Source organism: Panthera tigris, chromosome B3 (genome assembly GCF_018350195.1).
Source record: "Panthera tigris isolate Pti1 chromosome B3, P.tigris_Pti1_mat1.1, whole genome shotgun sequence".
Taxonomy (NCBI): Eukaryota; Metazoa; Chordata; class Mammalia; order Carnivora; family Felidae; genus Panthera; species Panthera tigris.
In genome coordinates this window covers 34,833,647-34,848,665 of record NC_056665.1, presented here as the reverse complement: position 1 = coordinate 34,848,665, position 15,019 = coordinate 34,833,647, and the positions used below count along the sequence as shown (strand labels likewise).

At 43.8% G+C, this 15,019-nt stretch overlaps 1 protein-coding gene across 1 annotated transcript in view; it reads right to left on the bottom strand.

Moving 5' to 3' along the window:
* THAP10 (THAP domain containing 10) overlaps positions 1–15,019 on the bottom strand; it is a 30,475-nt gene that overhangs the window by 292 nt on the left and 15,164 nt on the right. The window lies entirely within an intron of this gene.

Here is a 15,019-nt window from a genome sequence, read left to right as displayed (position 1 = left end):
ACTAAGATACCCATCCACAGGCATGAGGTGTTCGATGAGACTTGTCCATCAACATACACGGACCCTTGCTTAATAAACTCGATCCCCAGTTGTAGATGGATACAGAGCCACCCAATTAGAGATTACATTTCCCAGCATGCTTTGTGCATCGTTATAACCATGCAACCACATTCTGGCCAATAAGATATTTTGTCCTACTTCTGGGTTGTGTTTCTAAAAATGCAGATGTGCCTCTCTGGCCTTTTCCATCTACCTCTTAGCTGGAGCAGCCATGGAAGATCTGGGCATAAAGAGACTAGCTAACAAGTAACTAGCACATGTTAAAGGTAACAGAACCAACAACCAGACCTTGGACTTGTTCGGTGGACCATAATCTGGACCATCATTTGGAAAAAAGAAAAAGAAAAGAAAAGAAACACATACCCTGTTTAATCCTGTATTCTGAGATATTTTTGTTACAGTAGCTTAGTCTATATCCTCACTAATACCCGAGGATTTATTAAGATTGAATGAGATAACATATGAAATTACCTAGTTCAGGATGCAGGACATAGCAGCCACTCAATAAATTAGTGCTGAGTTTGAATTTGAAAAATTTGACAACTCAGTAATATTTATTGCATGACAAAAGTGTACAGATGATGTGGTGAGAATGATGTAGAATTCAAAAAGGAATAGAATATGGTCCCCCTTTCTAGGAGCTCATATTCTATTTTTTGTTTTTTGAGGAAGAGAGAGAGAGAATCCCAAGCAGGCTCCGTGTTGTCAGTGCAGAGCCCAACTGGGGGCTCGATCTCATGACCCTGGAATCATGATGTGAGCCGAAACCAAGAGCTAGATGCTCAACTGACAGCACCAACCAGGTGCCTCTAGGAGTTCATATTCTAACAGGAGAATTGGCTTCTTTCCTCTTTCTTCTCATCCTCTTGTGAGAGTCCCATCACCTGCATTGTTAGTGGAAGTCCAGCCGTTGCCACAAGTGGGGAGAACAGTGGGGGCTTCCAAAAGGCTGTCAGCTACCGTCTCCCCACTCCCCTAGGTTTGAGGTTCCCCCCACAAAAGCAACAACCTCTCAAGTTTGGGTCCCACCATTTAAAAATAACACCTGGCTGTTATGACATTGTTTTCTTTGCGGTATATTATCAAATTGGGTTGGCACCTACTTCAGAGAGAGTACTGAAGTTTTGCCTGCCACGTATGCCTTGTGGAGAATTAGCCTGTCAAGCTGAGGGTGCGTATGCAACACTAAGAATAGATGGATTTGATGTAGGGGGAGGGAAGAGAGAGGAAGGCTGGGAGAATGTTCAGAAACTTCATGGGTATAGGTCATGAGCAGAAAAGCCAAAGAACATACACGAAAGAACTCATTATCTTCTTGAGGAAAAGCCTGAAGAACTTATATTGAGCTGGACCATACAGAATAAGGCAACCAGCTGCGTTCTGTGGTCAGAAGGGTGAGCTCATCCCTGGTCCTCCAATTCTTAGGAAGACACATAGCAGCCAATGCATCTCCCTGATTATGGCGAGAACTCAGGTCAGAGATTCTGCACCTTAGAATCACCTGAGGAGCTTTAAAAAACTCTGATGCCCAGGCTGCACCCCCACTCAAGTAGGTTCTGGAGGTGAGACCCAGGCATCAGGATCTTTCAAAGCTCCCAAAGCAGTTCCAATATGCAGCAAAGGTTACGACCTCTGTGTTAGATCTTTCGAGCTCGAATTCTCCAGACCCCTCTCCCCACCAGATCTGGAGACTGGCCACTGGCTCACCCGATCTCCAGGAGCAAGTCACCAGCACAATTCAACCCCAGATTTTTCCCAGGGTTTATTGAGATATTGGGTGACTGACTCCAAGATGAATTTCTCAGTTGTAGCATTTCTCAGCAGGCGCAGGCTTCAGACCAGGTTGCTCCAACCATCGCATATGTTGTGCATAACACAGGAATGCTTGGCAGAGGGGGTGAAGGGGCTGACATTACTTTGCTTACCAAGTTGTAAGCCTTGGATTTGGTGCAACTAGAAAGGGAAAGAATGCCTAATTCTCAAAGGAGCTGAAGGGCTAGCAGTGTTCCTGGTTCGAGCCTGCCTGAGGCAGAGGCAAAGAGAGACTCAAGGACCCTCTGCATCATGATTGCCTGGAATCTTATTAAAACACAAGTTCCTGGGCCCTCACCCCAGATCTAATGAATCAGGTCTCTGGGGATGGGGCCCCAGAAATCTGTGTTTTAAACAATATCTAAAGTTGGGTGAATGCTGGTCTAGGGTAGGGGACGGTCTTTCAATAAAAATAGAGTACCTCTGGGGTACCTGGGTGGCTCAGTAGGCTGAGCGACCAACTCTTGATTTCAGTTCAGGTCATGATTCTAGGGTCGTGGGATCATGCCCTGTGCTGGGCTCCGAGCTGAGTGTAGAGTCTCCTTCAGATTCTCTCTCTCTCTCTCTCTCTCTCTCTCTGCTCCTCTCCCCTGCTCGCATGTGCTCTAAAATAAAAATAAATAAATAAATTGAGTCCCTCTTACATGCCAGGCCGATGCCACCTTTCAGGGATTTAAGAGGCAAATAAAACCTCACCTCTTACTCAAACATCCCGATCTAGTGGGAGACATGAACAGAAAGAGTGGGTCCCAGAAGGGGCCCAAGCTAGGGTTCACATGGGTCTGGCATATTCGGAGAACCAGAGAGCAGACCCAGAAATCTCTGCCGGAAGAACAGAAGCTCCTCCCAGGAGGAGTCATCCCAGGGAAGTGGGAGCCAGGCACCACAAGCCAGACCCACCGACAAAGCCTCCATTGTCAGAAAGGAGGAGCGGCTTGGGGGGCAGCTTAGTGCGTGACATGTCTTTGCGTGTGGGCCAAGGCCCCACTACCAGCTCCTGTTGATGCCTCGTGTTTATATATCTGAGTGTGGGTGGAAAGCTGGGGCTTGTGCATGAAAACTGAAAGAGCTGTTTCCTTACAACCCATGTAACTGGGCAAAAGGAATATGTCTTTGCGACCTCACTAGCTGAACATACACACGAAGCAGGAGCCATTCTCTGCCACTGCGTATGACAATATCTCACAACTCTGACACTTCCTGAGCCCTTCCTTGGCTGCGGGAGGAGGCCTGTGGCACCTGTTGGACGCAGCTGTGCCCAGGGGAAAGGGCATTGTCTAGCAGAGAAGTGCTGAGACAATAGAAGAAGGATAACCAGGTGATGCCCAGCTACACTTGTCCTTTCAGACATGGGAGACACTGCAGGGAATGCCCACAGACACTTGGGGAGTGTTGGGGTGGGGGAGTAGCTAAGATCCTACTCATCTTTCAGATTTCAGCTAAAACATCACTTACTTGGGTGGACCTTCCTTTCTAGAGTCAGCAATTTAGTGCCTAATAAAGTCCATTAACTCAGATGTGGAGACAATGTAACTCTTTGCGGTAAAGGAAACTGAATATTAGTTTTAGTTCAGGCTCTTCCCATAACTGGGATTTGGATAAAGATTCCAGGCATCTGGTCACCAGGCAGCTGTTTCCTCATGAATCTGACTACTGAGATGTCTAGATCATCAGTCAGGGGCTTTTTTGGCTGTCTCAATGCCAACTTTGGGGCACGGAGATGTTTGCGAGGCTCACTATGATCCCGTATGCCTAGAGTCCATGCCACTGGCACACAATTATTTTCCTCCCTTTTAGTCTTGCTTCCATTCGAGAGGAATCATTGTCTGGTTCAAGGAGAAGCTGCTCTCGTCTCAAACCCTGTTCTGCTCAATGGTTGCTGACTTCTTTCCCAAAACTTTTTATTATTTTTACACAGAAAGGTTGAGAGAATAATAAATAAATATCCCTATAAACCCTACTGGGTTAAAAATTGTTAGGGGTGCCTGGGTGGCTCAGTCAGTTGAGCGTCCGACTCTTGACTTTGGCTCAGGTCATGATCCCAGGGTCATGGGATCAAGCTCAGTGCAGAGCCTGCTTAAGATTCTCTCTCTCTCTCTCTCTCTCTCTCTCTCTCTCTCTCTCCTCCTCCTTCTCCTCCTCCTCCTCCTCTCCTTTGCTCATGTGTGTGCACACCCTCTCTAAAATAAAATAAAATAAAATAAAATAAAATAAAATAAAATAAAATAAAATAAAATAAAAATATTTTTAAAAATTGTTAAAGGAGCACCTGGGTGGCTCAGTTGGTTGAGCGTATGACTTCGGCTCAGGTCATGATCTCACAGTTCGAGGGTTTGAGCCCCACATGGGGCTCTGTGCTGACAGCTCAGAGCCTGGAGCCTGCTTCAGATTCTGTGTCTCCTTCTTTCTCTGCCCCTCCCCCGCTCATGCTCTGTCTCTCTCTGTCTCTCAAAAATAAATAAATGTAAAAAAAAATGTTTTTTGTTAAAATTTTGCCATCATTGTTGCCTCGCCAGTATGTACTCACTCCGGCCTATGTCTTCTAACAATAAAGGCATTTGCCTGCATAACTCTAGTACAATGGCCACATGTAACAAAATTATCAGTAGTTCCACAAAATCACCACTATCTAGTTCATATTTGCATTCCCCGTAAATGTTCCATTCCAATAATTTTTTATGCCTAAAAACAAAAGCCAAGACCAATGAAGAGTCACACATTACATTTTCCCTTTATGTTCTTCTAGTCTGCTTTTTGTAAATGCTTATTCATTTTTTGAGAGAGATAGAGAGAGACAGAGCATGAGCAGGGGAGGGACAGAGAAAGAGGGAGACACAGAATCTGAAGCAGGATCCAGGCTCCAAGCTGTCAGCCCAGGGCTCACCGTGGGGCCCAGACTCACGAACCACAAGATCCTGACCTGAGCCGAAGTCAGATACTCAACTGACTGAGCCACCCAGGCGCCCCTCTTTCTAGTCTATGTTAATCTAGAACGACACCTCCAACTTTTTATATGGTAGTTGTTGCTGCTTCACGGCACTGGCTTTTTGAAGGAAGGGATTGGCTTTTTGAAGTTAACCGAAAGGACTCAGGCTTTTGGAAACAAAACCCAGAGAATCAACTTCATACCTTCTGTGAGGCAAGAAGTGTAACTAACTCTTCCTGGTTTGCTTGGGGCTGAGGGTTTTTTCTGACCATGGGACTTTTAGTGCCCAAACGAAGAAAGGCCCACAGAAACAATGTTGAGTTGGTCACATGAGAGGCCAGGAGGCGCAAAATCTGATATTTGCTTGCCTTGCTTGAATGGTTGCAAGGCAACAATTTTACAGGGTAAAACTCTAAAAAATAATAATAATAATAACCCAATATGATGCAGCCACACTTGATCAATAAATGCTTTCATAGTGTTCTGTGCTTACCTTTTCAGAACGCTTGTCATATTTTTGACTCTGTTTCACATCTAAATTTTCCAATAGACAGTAAACTCCATGAAGGCAGGGACACATATGTCTTCCTCATGACTCTAATCCCGCTATATCCCTGTAATCCCACTACATATATATTTACTTTTTAATTTTTTACTGTTTATTTATTTTTGAAAGACAGAGAGAGAGACACACACAGAGTGCGAGTGGGGGAGGGGCAGAGAGCGAGAGGGAGACACAGAATCCCAAGCAGGCTCCAGGCTCTGAGCTGTCGGCACAGAGCCCGTCGTGGGGCTTGAACCACAAACTGCAAGATCATGACCTGAGCTGAAGACAGACACTTGACCAACTGAGCCACCCGGGCACCTCCTTTTTTGTTTTTTGTTTTTTGTTTTTAATTTTTTAATGCTGGTACATATTAAGCACTTATTAAATATTTATTGAATGAAGGAATAATTGAATGGTGTCAAGGAATTTTAGAACTGAATGTACAAAACAAAATTCAACATGTATTTTCAGAATGCCCAGCTAAGAAATTTTTAAACAGTCAGAACGCAGTGCTGGTCGGTAATCTCCATCCCTTCATTACTGAGTGTTGTTATTAGCTTATGTTGCCTGCATGCTTGTCTTAACCAGCATCCTATGTCATTGTTCTGGCCTTATAGGTGAGACTCTGGAAGTTTCAATAATCTTCAGGATCAAATTCATACTTTGGCTTCTAAGTTCTCAGAGACTTGATGTGATGAGGGGAGAGAGTATCTGGGAATCTGGAAACATTTAACCCAGTACTAAGCAACCCTGGCCCATGTACCAGGGTCCTAAGGAAATCAATCACACTGTAAGAAATTCAGTTAAGTCAGGTGGAAATTAAAATAATAATTCTCCTCAGTCTTTATCCTGTTTTCTAAGTTTGAACCCCTCAGGGCCATTGCATGACTGGTCTCTGAGAGGCCAAGAAGGAGGGGCTGGGGTTCAGAAGGCAGTTGAAATATATGTAATTCTGGACATGGCCTGAGGTTTAAGTCATGTCTGCCTTTGGGGAAGTCTGGACTGGGGATTTTGTGACAGACTTGAAGCAGCATTGGGTACCTGTTGGTAAAGAATTCAGTTGGAGGCTGATCAGGGCTGGAATCGTGAAGGCCCAGGGCCCGGGACTGGCAAGGTCCAGGCGGATAACTCATTTCGATGTAGGCTTTCTCATTACTTTCTCCCTCCCGACAGGAGGCTCTGGTTGGGACCCTGGCTAATTCATAAAGGGATGCCTTTTTGCAGACTCCTTAGTCCAGAAGCTCACCAGAGAAAAGAGGCGTCGGGGTCACCGTGAACGATCAAAGACTGATAGACAAGAGCGTTTAGAAAAGAACAGAACTTCCTGACGGTGAAGGGATTTTGAACTTCGTGATGAAATTTCTTTTTCTGAGTTTCAACAGAATATTTTTTATGTGTTCCTCATACTAGGGTGGGGACAGAGGTAGTGAAAAGACACCAAGCCCTCTAAGGAGATAAAGGGAATGACCATTTGTGAAACAACGGCTGTGCGCCACGGGCCTGACTCCGTTTAATCTTTGCAGCGGTCTCAATGAGGTAATGTTCAGAAACTGACGTTTAGCAAAATTAAGTGACTTGTGAAAGGTTACGTGCCTGCTGTGTGGCAGAGCATGAAAATTACATGTGTGCTGACACCAGATCCACACTTTTCCTGCTCTACACCCTGCATTGTTCTAAGAGGTGCAATGGGGCTAAGGCCTGAACAGCCTCAGAAGTGGGGGCTTTATCAAGTCCAGGTGAAGAAGACGGCTGTAGCTGCCATGCTGTGTGCAGGCTTCTAAAAAGACTGAAAATCCCCAATTTTTTCTATCGCGCCTCCCAGCTGCCCTGAGATCCTGGCACGCGTTACTTTTTTTTTTTTTTTTAAGTTTATTTATTCATTTAGAGATAGAAGGGGAGAGAGAATCCCAAGCAGGGTCTATGCTATCAGCGCAGAGCTCAGTGGGGGGCTCAAACTTGCGAACCATGAGATCATGACCTGAGCAGAAATCAAGAGTCTGACGCTTCACCAGCTAAGCCACCCAGGCGCCTGGGGATGCATTGCTTTGAGATGAATACTGGGGGTCATGCCTCCCAGGGCCACTCTAAATGAACTAGTTTCATTCAGAGGCGGTGGGGTGAGGTGCTCTGTACTCCTCTGTCACCTCTATTCTGATACATTCCAGATGTTCCAGCAGCTCCATTTCTCAGTATTAGCTGTGAACTTGAGAGCATTGTGTTATCCTTTCTCTTTGGCTTGATTGTCCTTGGCCCTTGGGGGAGGGGGGAGGGGTAACTAAGAGCCTGGAGGGTAGCCAGATTATTCCATTTTGCAATCTCCAGCCACAGCTGCTAAAGAAAACTTATATTGTGCTTTCGTTCAGTGGGGAAAACATGTTTTGTTTTGCGCTCTTGCGTAACCATGAAACATCTGGGGTAACTTAGCTTCAAACTTCCCTCCAGTGCCTCATTTAGGCTAAATGATACAGAAAAATGTTCACCTTGAAATGTAAGCTACAACACTGTAATAAGTCATTATGACGTGCATTTGGATCCATACCCAGGGAGTCACACAGGACTTATAACTCGGGACTCTCTAAAACTACCGCCTTTATCCTACGTTAAACAGTTTCTTATAAATGGTCAGGGCTCATAAACTAGCACTCAAAATGGGGAAGCACTTGGGAGGGCTTAGAAAGGATTCTCCAATGTTTTCAGCCGGTGGTTCTCAATCTTGAGTGGGCATGAGAGTCACCTATGAGACTCATTCAAACTCAAGTTGGTTCCACCCCCAAAGTTTCTGATTCAATAGGTCTAGGGCAGAGCTCAAGAATTTGCATTTCCATTAAGTTGCAGGTGATGCTGATGCTACTGGCCTGGGCACAATTTTTTTTTTTAATGTTTATTTATTTTTTAGAGAGAGAGACAGAGAGAGAGAGAGAGCAGGGGAAGGGCAGAGAAAGAGGGGGACACAGAATCCCGACGCGGGGTTCAAACTCACAGACCAGGAGATCGTGACCTGAGCTGAAGTCGGAGGCTCAGCCAACTGAGCCACCCAGGTGCCCCTGGGGACCATATTTTCAGAATTTCAGCTTTAAACTTTAGTCAGCCTAAGTGAGAAATTAAATAGAATACATGGCATTGGCAAAAACTGTACACAGTGGCAGTGTCCAGTTTCGTGCTTTGTTTTACTTTTCTAAATGGGTAAGAGCTGGTCCTAAAATGAGCTGACCACACAGTCATTGCTGGTGGGGGGGACATGTTGGCACAAACTTTCCAGAAAATGAATTGGCAGTAAAAAAATATATATTTAGGTGCATTGATCTAGTAGCCCACTTCTAGGTATCGCTAAGAAATGATTCGAAATATGCACAAAGGTACAGAAATGTTTATTGCAGCTTTATATTAAATAGTGGAGACTTGAAAATCACATAAATATCTAATAGTATATATATATATATATATATATATATATATATATACACTAGTATTCATACAATGGAGTATTATGCAACCATCAAAGTGCTTGGAGAACATTCTTAATGATGAGAGGAAATGGTTATGATATACAACTAAACAGAAACCCCAAGGCACAAAGATGTATGTATAGTATATGAAGCATATTAATACATGTATATTGCTATAGCCAGCATACCATTTAAGGGAACACACTGAAATGTTAACAGGATGGCATTACATTTGTACTATGAATGTCAATCATTTCCTCCCAACCTGATCTTCTAAAATAATATAAATAGTATGTCTTACCCAAAGCCCCACCTTTTGAAATCCAAAAGGGGACTTTTTAGGCTCTCTTCCAGTGATAGGCAATTGGACCCTGCAAAGACACCCGACCCAAGGTGAACCTATCAGGGACTCCCTCACAAAACTGGAGTATTAAACCCAGAGAGTGTTTGATAGCTGTAGAATGGAAATATGTAGATTTAGGGCTGTGGCCATCTTGGGGGGTATGCCAGTAGAGGAGGCTGGCCAGCACAGATCTATAGATCTATTGGTTATTACCGTCTACAATACAGGTTCGGTAGCTAAGTAGCACATGCAGGGGTACACACACACACACACACACACACACACACACACACACACACACACATTCTCCTTAAAAACACAGTAGGGGGGCGCCTGGGTGGCTCGGTCGGTTGAGCGTCTGACTTCGGCTCAGGTCATGATCTCACGGTCCGTGAGTTCGAGCCCCACGTTGGGCTCTGTGCTGACAGCTCAGAGCCTGGAGCCTGTTTCAGAGTCTGTGTCTCCCTCTCTCTCTGCCCCTCCCCTGTTCATGCTCTGTCTCTCTCTGTCTCAAAAATAAATAAATGTTAAAAAAAAAATAAAAAAAAAAACAAAAAAAAACACAGTGGGGAAATGTTGTAGATATTCAACTGGAATACTTTTATCTCTATTATGACTCCAATAATGTCCCCCCCTTTTTTTGCCTTGAGCTAATTAGAGACGGTTTCTCTTCTTTGCAACGGCATCTTAAATTAACGGGTGACTTTTGTTTGTTTATTCGTTCATGTTTTTTTTTTTTCTCTTAATCTCCCACACTGTGCTGTTGTGTTTCTTGATGGGAAAATATTATTAAAATGAAAGCACTGAGCTGCAGCTGAAAAATAATTATTTACTGGAAAGCTGCCTATTTGATTACTAGCCTCCACTGATAAACCTTCCTATTTTTGACACTCTGAACTTGAGAGGTCTTCTTTGGTTTCTTTCAGTTTGGTTCAAAATCCAGGGGACAGTTTATCTGAAGCTTGGAAATGTCTGTGCAAAATGTTTGTCCTCTACTGAGCTAAGCTCTGTCATTTCCCCCCAGCAACTCTGTGAGGAGTTCAACAGCAAAGACAGATGCCGAAAAGAGTCATGGTTTTCCCCATCGACTTGAAGATTGGAATGGGTGAGTCATCCTCAAATTGAGTTGGGAGGGATTGCTACAGAACAGCCCACATTTTGTCACAAAACTTTTGCTGTAATATCATACTAGTTCAAGTGTGGTTTTTCAGTTTTAGAAATACGCGTGAATGCCATATTGGTTGGTTACCACTATTTTGTGACAGGTCAGATTCACGTGAAGTTGCATCAACCAACCCCAAAGGGTGATACAGTTCAGGACAGGACTATTTGGAATAAGCCTGTTAGGTCATTGTTATCCTTCTCAGGATCATCACCTCACCACCTCTTCCACTGAGAACCGAATTCTAACTAGCGCATGGCTGGAATTAGTTTTAAGAATTTTTAGATATGCTGTATGATATTTAAGGGAAGGACTGACTCTGCCATGTTTGATGAATGAATGAGAAATCACTCATATTGTGCTAGAGCTGAATGGAAGGGATGAATGCTTAGAAGTAGCATCCCAAGGGGTCCAGTTTGGGGGACCTAGACTGTGGATTAGAAGCCTGGGATGATGTTGGGGATAAAATCATGATACAATGTAGGGGTTCCCAAAGTGCGTGTTTTCTAAAAGGATGAGAAAACTGTCAAGAAGGAGAGAGTTATTGGCACTGTAATAACAGAGGAAGTTTGGGGCACCTGGGTGGTTCAGTCGATTGAGCGTCTGACTCTTGATATTGGCTCAAGTGGGGATATCACATGCATAAGATTGAGCCTCACATAGGGCTCTGTGCAGAGTATGGAGCCTGCTTGGGATTCTCTCTCTCCCTCTTTCCTTGCCTCTCCCTGGCTTGTGCTCACACACACATTCTCTTTCTCGGAATAAATAAACTTAAAAAAGATAATAGTATAGGAAATTCAGGCAGAGAAGTTAAGTTCCATAGGCAGAATCTAAAAAAAGCTGTTAAGGGGGCACCTGGGTGGCTCAGTTGGTTAAGCGCCAGACTTTGGCTCAGGTCACGATCTCACAGTTCCTGAGTTTGAGCCCTGCATCAGGCTCTGTGCTGACAGCTCAGAGCCTGGAGGCTGACTCAGATTCTATGTCTCCCTCTGTCTCTGCCCCTCCCTCACTTGTGCCCTGTTTCTCTCTCTCTCTCTCTCTCTCTCTCTCTCAAAAATAAACATTAAAAAATTTTAATAAAAAGATAAAAATAAAATAAAATAAAAAAGCTGTTGTGTTCATGCATGAGGAGAGTGGTCTGGATCTGAAACCGTGGAGTGGATCTCTGCCTACAGAGAAAGGACCTTATTTTCCAAGACATTCCAATACCTGTGAAAGACGCGACTTTTAATGATGCACTGCCAAGCAGAGAGCACCTAAGTCTAAACCTGCAGTTGACCCAATTTATTAACAGCCATACTCTGCTAATCCCTTATTTAGGTAAAATATCATGTATAATCAGAATGACTAATTAAACCTAGGATGACATACGATAGGATGAGGGGAGGGTCAAGATGAGGTGGGAACTAGAGAATACTGATTGCCATTTCTTTAAGAAGTCTTTGCCTATATCTATCTATCTATCTATCTATCTATCTATCTATCTATCTATCTATCTATCTACCTACATTGGAGCATTTCCTACATACTATGCTACCCCAGAATGTAATGACTTAAAAAGCAACCATTAATTTATCTCATGATTTGGTGGGTTGGTTGAGAAGGTCTTCTGTCTGAACAGGTATGGCTGATAACCTTGGGCTTGCTCACGTTTCTCCACTTGGCTGGCATGTCAGCGGTGGCTGGATAAATCTAGAATGGCCTCACTCGTATGTTTGGTATTTAGAAGGCCCTAGGAAGGGTCTGGCTGCTTTTCCTCTCTTCCTCTAGTGGTCTGGCTTGGGCTCATTTACGTGGGAGTTCCAGGGTTCCAACCACAGCTAGAGGACAACCCCAGTGCTCTAGCACTTTCAAAGCCCCAGCATGAATCACTTTTGTTAATGTCCCATTGGCCAAAGTGAGTCATATGGCCAAGTCAGATTCAAGGAGTGGACAAAGAGATTGCACCTCTTGACAGGTATGGAAGAATTTATGGCCATTTAGAAAAATCCACCCCAACAAGATACTAGAGTTGGTAAAAATAAATAAATAAATAAATAAATAAATAAATAAACCAGTAAGCCATTAGAACTGTAGAGAAGGGGCTAAAAGGTGACAGTGATTGATTATAGAAATTCTTCATTTCCTGGTAGTGTTAGCAAAATAGAACCTGAATGTCATTTAGTGCAGCCAAGGAATACTCTGTTTAGAGATTGCCCTGGGTTGTGTTATCTCAGGGCCCAACACACTTTTGAGGCTCTAAATAGAACTGTAAATACCATCTTGGAACAATCCTGGAAGTGTCCTAGATGTCTGGGATTCATCTGTTTTGAAACTAACCAGGCAGGGATAATGCCCTTGGAATATCTGAAACCCCCATCCCTCCTGGTCTAGGTAGGGGAAAGGACCTACCTTCTTTTTTCAAGGACAGGGATTAAGAACCAGAAGTGCACATTGTTGGTGGGTGAGGAGCAATGACAAGGTAGTCCTGGAGACGGGAAGAGGAAGGACGTGAATGGTAAACTTGCTCTCAGGGGGAAGCAATCAAAATTAATAATAATCTGGAGAATATGACCTGGAGGAAAGGTTAGGAAGCCTTTAAAGGGCAGGTGGAAGAAATGTGATAGTCTCTTGAAGCAGACTGAATGGTTTTTAAGAATGATGAGCTAAGGGAGGTTTCAATCTCAATCCTGCCACTAGCCAGTTAGTTACGTGACCGTGCACAAACCACCTACTTCAGTGTTTTCATTGACAAAACTACCATTGACACAATCACCATTTGACTGGGTGATTTTTTCCAAAGGTCTTTCCAGCTCTAACATCTTCACAGAAACTAGAAAAAGAAGCAAAAGATTGATTGGCATTTTTACGTGAAGGGAATGGGGCTGTGTTAGAAGGAATCCCCTTCAGAGAGCATTGGAGCAGGTGTTAGGAAGATTTGCAATCTCTAGAACTTTCACAGGGCTCGAACTCATGAACTATGAGTTCATGACCTGAGCTGAAATCAAGAGCCAGATGCTTAACTGACTGAGCCACCCAGGTGCCCCATAGAACTTTAAAACCATGATAGATCCCTATCATTCATTCGATGAACGTTAACTGAACATTAACCACATGCCAGACAAAGCAGTCAGCTAACGATGGCAGCTTGCTCCTGCTCCTGCTCCTGTGGAACTTACAGGATCATTTGGGTTTGATCAAATGATCCTAGAAAAAAATTAGGATTTGTAAGCACATCTAGCTTTATTATTCAGTCATTTCTGATGAAGAGTGGGATTGGATTTCTCAGAAATGGGGACACTGGATTGCTGAGACAATTGCAGGCAGGGATTACATCAGATGCCTTCTCTGATCCTTAGTTTCTTCATGTGCAAAATAAAAAGGGCATACTAGAGCATTCCTAAAGTCTCATTCAGCTCCAAAAATTTAATGTGGCCGCCCAGCAGTCCTTAAGTGCTTTAGCTCAGCAACCCCATCTAGTGTCACTGTGTGCACCTTAGTAGAAAACATCCATTAGTCATTCTAGCACTGAGGAAGGAAGGGCAGTGAAGAGACCAGACATAGCTGGAGACCGGCTTGAGACTCAAGATATCAGAGGAAGGGAGCGATGGTTATCATAATGAACACTGACATGATTTTTGCTATGTGTCAGCCAGTGTTCTCGGTGGCTACTACTCATGTAATTCTCATAACAAACCTGCGATAGAGGTGCTCCTAACACCCTTACTTTCCAGATAAGGAAACAGGGCACAAGAACATAACTTGCCTGGTAAGTGGCAGCACCAGAATTCAAGGCCAGGTAGTGAGTGAGCTCCAGAGGCCATTCTCTGCTCCACCATACTTTCCTGCCTCTAGCTAAGAGTCACAGAGTGCTTACCAGGTGACAGGCACTGTTCTAAGAGCGCTGCATGGTGGACGTCCTCTAATCCTCTCGACAGAAATCAGATGTAGATAATAAAATCCCCGTTTTTCAGATGAGAAGACATAACCCCAGGGAGATGATGTAATTTTTCTAAACTCATATAGTTGATAAGTGGTGGGGCTTCAGTACCCAACCAGGGTGGAAACCAAAAGATGCATCCAGGCTGCTGCCACCTCCCTAGAATTTTTCTCCCATTTTCTCAAATGTCACGGCTTCATTTTTATTGGTACAAAAGGGGAGAGGCAAGCATCAAATGCCAGGCAGAGCTTGTGTGCCAATTATCTGAAGAGCCCATTCCTGAATATTCAGAAGGTTGTTAATTGCATTAATGGATAATGCAGGCTCGCATGCATTTTCTTGGTCCCTCCTACTTATCATTTTGCAGCAAATTTGCCAGGTAAGTAATGAAGACATTAAGTGCCACAGGAGATTTATAAGCTGTCCTTCAGGAATCTTATATCACAGCCTCAACAATCACTTTTACGTAAATACCTCCCCAGACTATATCTCCTAAACTCACCACTGCAATCGACTAAAGGACGCATCCACTTTCCAGTTCCATTATCCTCTCAAACTCAACTTTCAGTACTTATTTAGCAAATATTTACAAGCACTCACTGTGTGCTAAGCACATACGCAAAACCCTTGGGCTCTCAGAACAATGCTTGGCACATGGGGATACTAATGTAAGTCCTTATTTTCAAGTTTTACAGAGCCTACTGGGGGAGATTGGTCAACAGTCACAATACAAGGAGATAAATGTTGTGATGGCTAAGCATGACACACTTTGGTGTATGCAGTGACATTTCATCCAGTCTTAAG